Below are 8,592 nucleotides of genomic sequence, written 5' to 3' on the forward strand. Positions count from 1 at the left end.
TATACACACAACATACAGTTTTCACTCAGAATAATGATATCACCAAATCCTTTTTCTCTAGTGAAACTCTACTTGAAAACTTCGTCTTGGCAGAGTAGAGATTGAAGAGGTTTATGCTTGTCAGTGGGATTCTTCCCTCCCATCTTTATCTCTACTAACTTGATAGAATGTTCAAAACCAGAGCAATCTCTACTTTCTTTGGCTCTACCCAATGTAATACAACCACACTTTTGGCTACACGTGAAGCTTTTCCCTCTATATAATTTCCATTCTCATGCACTGGAGTTTGAATACTGTGATATGCAACCCAATGACAGAGCCCAGGATTTGATCCCAGTGACATCTTTAATTGAATTATCTTTTGCACTGAACTGTGTTTACATGTGTTTCTGCCCCATTCCTAATGGAAACATTTCCTCCTGGCAAGAGAATGAAGACTGACAACTTTGGGAAACTGACAGCTCACAAGACTCCGGAGACTCCCAAATCATACAAGATTAACAAGGTTTTCCCCCAAAGGATTTTAAGGCAGAAAACAACCGGTGAGGAGATTCTCCGGTGCAGCTGCCAGAAAGTTGGATGGGAAGCTTCAGGGATAGGGCTTCAGTCATCCCATCCCTCCTACTAGAGTAAGCTTTCCCATGATGCAGCTGCCTTTGAGTCACCTATCCTACTGCAAGCAATCCCTCACCCAAAATCCTATAAGAAACCCAAGAAGCTCATTCTCTCACTGAGCTAGACTTCAAAGAAATTATTTTGTTATTTTGTCTTTCTCCCTGGGGGGTGGGAAATCATACAATGTTGTTACTATAGTAAGAGCATTATGGGCTTACTAAAAGCAATAATTGGACAGAAATGAAGCCTTCCACTTATGCTCAACAATGAGAAAAGAGTCTGGTCAAGGAACATGTGAAACACGTGCTGCTTTGCATTGTAGCCAAGATGGCCGATGAGCAAAGACTCCTCCCACAGTCCAGGGAAGCCCTCTGCTCAAGGGGAAGCCTGTCTAGCTATAGACGCCATTGCATCATCTTTGAAACTGGCCTCTGACTATTACTGAGAATTCCTTGCTGCACCAGTCTCACACTGGTACCTGCTCTCCAGAGCCCTCTCTTTCTGCAGGATGGAAAAGGGGAAATTGCTCATTTTGGGATGCCCAACGCATTCATGTTTAATTCTTCATATACTTTTCAAGCACTTTCATGTTGATAGTACCTTGAGGTCTTTGAAGTTTATTTCTGTACATTTTCTTGTCTCCTGGAACACATATCCCCTTTTCTTCATTTATCTGCCTTTATTTCTCCCATCATATCTATCCGTAGCTTGCAAAGAAAAGGGACTTTAATGTTTTCCCTTGCAGTATTCCTTCCCCAGAGTCGGTGCCAACAAATTGCAAGCATTGACGAGCCCTGGTGTGTCTGTACGCTTCTGTACATCAGCAGTGGAAACAGTAAGGGATGACAGGCAACTGCAGATTGAGCATTCAGCATGGATATATAGTGCTCACATCCACCACTTGGCAAGCTGTGTTCAGGGAGGCTTACTTAGCTCCCGTTCCAGGATTATTATAAAAATAAATCTTTTAACATTTGTTTGGGATTAAAAGTGAGGGAATCTAGACTCCCGTTTTAAAATGCACATCCTGATGAATAATAAACACACTTAGTAAATATACATTAAGGGAGAATTATATTCCGCAGCTTGTTGTGTTCCACGGAAGGCGCTTTCCACATAACAATGAGTTACAGAACCCCAAATCAGACTGAACTGGGAGCAGTAAGCACATAACATGGTACCATTTCCTAGAAATGGAAGCGGCCTACAATGAATGAGGAGAAAGAAGGCATGATGAGGGGGTCCTCGTGAGAAGGAAAGTGTGCCCTGGAAGACATTCTGAGACAATACACAGGAAGCTCCTTGGAGAGTGCTGAACAGACTGCTAAACTCGAGAGTCAACAAAGGACTAGGAGCCACCCTGGCCAGCGTCTGTTTCTCACATTACTTCTGCTACCAAAGGCAGTTAAAATGTCTGTGCAGAGCACAAGGCCTTATGGACCCAGAATGACACACAAGCTACGCAACTGAAAGCACAGAGGGCAGAGGACCTGCAATGTCAGGAAACAGTTTATACATAAATAAATCAATAAATATCCTCTTGTTAGCTAGCCTTACAGAAATCTGTGAAATTATCCCTACTTCCGCAGTTCCACTTTCGGTGTATTACATTAGCCCTCCTCCACGAACTCCTAGCCACTGACTGGAGCTTATTCTGCCATATTGCCCCGACTGAGCCTTTCCCTGTGCACACTGCCACAGTCAGCCATCTTTGCTGGACAGCACTGCCTGCATCCCCACCTGCAGGTTGAATTGTGCCGTGCTTATTTGTCTGTGGGTCCTAATCTATGTTGAAAAGACTCCGACAAGCACACAGACTGAACAGCTGGAGAATCTGGATTCAAACCGCACTGCCCTCTCTTAGCCAAATATGAGACTTACTATATTAGCTTAACCTAGCATGTCTTCCTCCGGCACCTCTAACCTGATGATAACAGTGTTATCCTTGTCTTTTCTATGAGATAAGAAGGCTCAGGCCTCCTGTTCAGTGGCTAGCAAGAGGCTGTGAGAGATACCTTAGGACACAGCAGCAAGGCCTTGGCTATGCTGATTTTTGGTGCACAGGATTCATCTACTCTTACCTAGTGCACTCCCCCCCAATCCCACCCCACCCCCACCCCATCTCATTCCATAACAGCCAGCCCAACAGGCAAAGCCTGGACCAGACACAGAAGGGCACTATTGGGAGAGATGCTATTTACTCTTGGGCCTTGTCAAACGATCTGCTCTTTATCCAGAACTGGGTAAACAGCAATACTTCTGCAGAGACAAGTAAACACGGTCATGTGCGATGATTTCACAAACAACTATTTAATAGTCCATTACCAGCTTTTCCAGACAAGCGATCACTGAGCTTCCTTTTCTGTGGAGAGGGCAGCCATTGCCTTATTTATGGCTTGGGGCAGTCAAGGGTGGAGAGTGGGGATAGGTGACACTAAAATTACTTGTCCCTCTCTGAAGCTTTCCAGGTAAGCTGTGCAGAGACTCAAGGACAACGCGTTGAGGCTGACTCGACTGTCGCCCCTGAAAAGCCCGGGGAATTTTAATTGAAATTACTTTCAGCATTGGCACTTTGCCTTGTTTGCAATTTGTATTATGAAGGACGGTGCTAAATAAGAGGGACGACTTTTAAAACAGAGAGAAAAGATATCGACAGCCCTCCCTCTTACCTGAGAAATAAACAGAAGGATTCCTTCTTCTGTTCTTTTCATTCCACAGAAGGACAGTAAACATCTTTAGTTATCGACATTCTGAAGCTGACGAAAACAGAACTGGCAAGCTGTGGTGGAAGAAGGTCCCCAAAGCAGAAACCTCTTCATGGAACTGAAAATGAGCAAACAAACAGGAAACACCCCATGCTTCCATTCTCCATTTCAAAGCCGCATTAAAGCCTCAACAGCTCCTAAAAATTCATGAACTCTAACAAAAAGTTCAGTCTTTCTCAGCATTATTTTCCCTCCTCGTTCCCATTATAGTTTGTTTGCTCTGTGTGTGCTGGTGAGCGCGCTCAAATACACGTGTGGGCGTGCGGAAGTCAGAGGTCAACTTCCGGTGTGGTTCTCCTCAAGCTAAGCACCTCGATTTTTGATTCTTGACCTCATCAGCCTGGAGCTTGCTAGGGAAGCTAGATCACCTGGGCACCAAGCCCCAAGGATTTCTCTGTCCTACCCCCCAACCCTGAGGTTATAATAACCATGACACCATGACAGCCTCTTAGGAGTGTTGCAGATTGGGTCCTCACACTTGCACAGCAAGTAGTACTGGCTTAGTTACCTTTCCAGCCCTCAGAATAATGTTAAAAACAAACAAACAAAAACAAGACAAAACAAACCTAAGCTGAACTAAAATCTAATAACCTGCCTTAAGTTCATCTTCTGCAGGGACCTACCTACATCCACCCCTCTTCCTGTGGGTTTCTGTGCCGGAATCCGGAGCAGCTGCCCTTGAGGCTTGGGAGCAGTTTTCCTGGCTAATCCACACCAAGGAGCATGGATTATTTCTAAAGAGCAGCCTTGTGAGTGAAAGGGGGTTGTTTAGCTAATCAGAGGCACAGTGAAATGATAGAGAGGGGAGAAAAACAATCAAATCACCCTACTGAATGGGAGCAATTTCTATAAACCTCTTAGTTCTCAAGGCTAGATCCAAGCTGGAGATAATGTTCCCTGTGAATAATTATTCCCCTGTGATGGGCTGCTATGATTATCTATCCTATTAGGAACCAAGGCCTTGGAAATCCAAAGGCAAGCAGTGCTTAGACAGCTATAAACAGTGGTTAATGAGGGTTTTGAGGAACTATGATGTGGTATCAGCGCTGGGAGAAGCTCCTCAGAAACGATCCCTGAGGATAGATAGGTAGGCCGTGAGCTCTGAGCTTGCCCTTCCTAGTGCAGCCCTCTCTCCCCACGGCTGCTCCCTCTACCCTTCTCCTGTCTGCGTTTGGACTCCATTCTCCAGATTATTCCTCTTCCTTCATCTCTGTCTTTTATTGTCACTTTGACATGGAGTTTCACTCTGTAGCACAGGCTGCCCTAGGACTCACTATCCAGTGCAGGTTGGCCTCAGACTTTCAGTGATCCTCCTGCCTCGGCTCCCTGAGTGCTGGGATCGGAGCTATGAGCTTCCACATAGGACTAACTCTTTCTTCTTTTCAAGTCTGTCTCAGGTTTGTGTGGGAGTCTAATGAAAGTAGATTTGGATTCCCTATTGTTATTTACTTAATCAAAATTAGCTCTTGTGTAACACTCTTTCCGTGACCAAAGGGAAATCAAGTTAGGATAATTTTTATTTTCTTATGTATGATATCCCTGTCTATTTGAAGGCCATTAACCATTGCTATGAAGAGCAGAATCAAATTCATGCTCCTAACAAAAACGACAATAAAAGGTACCAAAGTTTTTTAAGAACCTCTGCAAATCAGGTTCTGGGTTTTTATTATTATTATTATTTTCCTTCTGTTTGATTTTTCTTTTAAACATGTGTTCATCATAAATATATTGTGTTTTTAATAGCTGCCAGAATCTTTAAGTATGTAAACAGCATAGGTTGCTTAAAAGGTAACAAAGAAAAGAGAACAAATTCCTTTTCTCTCCCAAATCTCCTTATGGTTGTCTTGTAGAGAAATCAAGACAGAGAGAACCTAAATGTGCAAACACACAGAGGAGCAGATGTGCACACTCACACCCAGGGGTAAGGGTTGGACAAGCTTCATCCAAAGGGCACAGCCTGGCCGGAGTCTGTGCTGAGCTCTTGAGAGACTTGGGCTCCTTCTGGACCCACTGAGAGGAGAAATTATAGGAGACCATACTTAGAGGACAGATTTTTTTTTCTTCTCAAATCTGAGCACAAATGTAAGGAATATATTGTATGGTTGCATCACTTGTCAATTAAGAAAAGTATAACCTATAGGAAATGGTAGAATAGAAGGTAGACCGTCCGGGAGGCAGAAAGAATTCTGGGATAGAGTGAAACATGGGAAAATTCACTTGGGAATATGTGAGGGGACAGCATGGTACCTAGCACAGGTAATCGGTCATGTGGTGGAATGCAGATAAAAATAAATGGGCTATATGAAGTTATGATCCAGTCCTAGAAGAGCCTAGCATGTGTCCAACATGTTTGTAAATATATTTTAAGTCTGACTCTATTTCTCAGAGCTCAGGACTGGGAAGAACCAGGCCGAACTCCTATACACACTGGTTAAAAAGTGTGATGGTGCTCCTCTGACAGATCCTGCGCTGGCTGTGTGCAGTAGAGACCATACCCCTCCTAGACTGAGCTTCAGGAAGGTGGCCCAGTTGACTCAGCAAGGCGGAAGCAGACTCTAGTGTCTGCAATCACACAGAAGCAGGTAGCCCCCACTCTGCAGAGAAAGTAAGTCCATGTCCTCCAGGTTCCCCCAACTACACACGTCCACCTGGGACTTGACAACTCCAGCTGACTTTTTAATGTCCACATTGTTCTCACCTGCCTACATGGCATGGAATCTCTTTGCTTGGGGCCCCGCGTCTTCCTCTATCACACACTTACGGAGCACCCTCACTTCTGTCACATTGTCCACTTCATCTACAAGCTAAGAGCAGAGAAAGCATCATCAGTTGTATAGTCCGCAAGAACCCTCACATAGTGCCCTGCATAGAAAGTGTTGGTGTCTGTCCACTGCCCATCGAGTTATGCCAAACACCAGGATCTGGGATGTTGGGTTTATGAAAGACATCACAGACACACACACACACACACACACACACACACACGGAGGTGAAATCCAGATTGATTAGGCAGAGCAAGAGGGACAGTTGATTCAAAATGAACTTCCAAGAGATGCAAACATGAGGGCAAACAGACCCAGTAGACTGATTTTGGTTTATTATGTCGCTAAATGAAGCAGAAAATGTGTACTGGTCAAGCCTGGGAAGACAGTGACTGAATTTCTGAAGAGAGAGGCACTGAGGGAATGCCTCGTCTGTGTCCCCAGCATCTGTCTGCTGAAGCCTGACACTGCACCGGATTGATGGGCCATCTCATCTGTGAATAGCCTCAGCGGCAGACACCCCACACGCCAACTCCAGATCTGTCCGAGCTCATGTTTTCAGTCAGCTTAAGGTGGCAGGTGTAGAAGGGAGGAACCACCTTTCACCTTCAGCTGACGTTCGAGTGGCTCCTTAACTCAGTGTCTTTCTGAAGTGTGGGCTGTGGGCGGTAAACTGAGTGTTCCATCGATGGCATTGTCTGTACTGGAGAGCTTGTTTCAATCCCTTGGACTTTCCCTATTTTCATTACTGGGGTTATGTAATCTGGCCTGAATTTTAAGTCCTAAATTTAGAAGAAACTATTACTGGACTTATCTGAAATGCCTTTTTTTTAGTACTATTTCTATATTCATGTTATTTTTATGGCACAGAAAATCCAAAACCATTTTATAGGTCAGCAAATAAGTAGCTGATTGATTTGCAATCAAGAGGAAATTTGGTGCACTGTGGTTAACTGAGTTGCTCTGTTCGCCAGAAATCAAGACAGACTCACCTAAGTGTGGTATAATCTAACAAAATGAAACAAGATTTTACCTGCCTTGATTTAGTGAGGTTCTGAGTTCTTGGAACCACCTGACAAACATCAACACCACAGATGCCTGCTCCTTCTGCAGTATAGCCAAGGAAGAGCATGGGAGATGCTAGACCTTCCTCAAGACCACAAGATGCACAGATAATTTTTTAGAAGCCCAAGGGATGGAGTTCTTGGAAGAGACCGGCCTAGACACATCCCAAGCATAAATAAACCTTCCATCCTGCCTCCTGCCCTCACCAATGCCCTCACCTCTTCCTTCTTCCTTCTGTCCTCCCACGCCATGTTCCCCAGCGACCCTCCAAGTCCCTCTAGCCTGGTTTACACTATAACTATATAGTGCTGGTGCGCTAAGAAACTAGTTAACAAGAGCTGAAAATGAGCACACCATGCCTTGTAACGTCTGCATGACGGTTAAAGATGCTTACACATCTGTCGACAAACCCAGACGACAACGATAAATGCTATCCTGAACCTTGAACAGAAACGGTCCAGACCCAGGCTTTGCAGGACCCTAGAGCTCCTCCTACTCACAGCATCAGCCAAGCTCATGCTCTCTCACAGGGAGCCACACTGTACCTTGTAAAACCTCCCTGTTCCTGCCCATCCCATAGCACAGCCATCCTCTTAGCAACACCATTCAAGAGGATGTGAGGAAGCGGCGGGGTGGGGGTGGGGGGTTGTTCACAATCACTGGTCCCTGCTCACCCCTACCTCCACATACACTAAACCCCTATTTCACACTGTAAACATTCACACCTCTCTTGTCTCATACAGGGCTTGATGTGACCTCCTTACTAAACTTACAACTTTTCCGGTTTCAAAATCTGGCTAACTGCCCAGGAGTCAGGCTAACCAAATAAATGATTGCAACCACATGAGAGAAGGCTGGGGTTACACCATGTCGTAAGAGATGGAATTAAAAATTATTGGGTATATGATACCTAAAATGTTGCCAAAGCCCACGACAAAATCCACAACTTACTACATACAGACCCTACAATGTAGCTTAAAAAATAAGAAAAAATCAAAACCCCTCACACTAGCCTATTAACTTTTCATTTGTTTCTCTCTCTCACTAAAAAGGAACGACAAAAACAATCCCATTATTTGGGCTCCCCAGCTGTCTGAGGCCCAGATAAATAAGCTTGCTGCATTTCTGTGTGCTTTTATGCACTTTAATCAATATATTTCCCAGTTCGAACAAGACAATAAATTAATTCCTGTCTTTTTAAAGCTCGTTTCCATTTACTCAAAGCTGTCTCTATACAACTTACAAACAGCCTTGAAAAGTGTGGGGGAGGGGAGGGTCTAGGGCCACTTTGGTCTAGAAGTTAACCTATCTGTACATTTTCATCCCAACCCTACTTCTAGCTGAATCTGTGGCCTTGGGAAAATTGTGTAACATTGATGGGACTC

The 8,592-nt window shown here is 44.5% G+C and overlaps 1 pseudogene; it reads right to left on the minus strand.

The window, feature by feature from the left end:
• LOC127682487 (uncharacterized) overlaps positions 1–7,458 on the minus strand; it is a 109,457-nt pseudogene extending 101,999 nt beyond the window's left edge.
• Positions 7,459–8,592: the final 1,134 nt, after the last annotated feature.

The sequence above is a fragment of the Apodemus sylvaticus genome, chromosome 4 (assembly GCF_947179515.1).
Source record: "Apodemus sylvaticus chromosome 4, mApoSyl1.1, whole genome shotgun sequence".
NCBI classification, from domain to species: Eukaryota; Metazoa; Chordata; class Mammalia; order Rodentia; family Muridae; genus Apodemus; species Apodemus sylvaticus.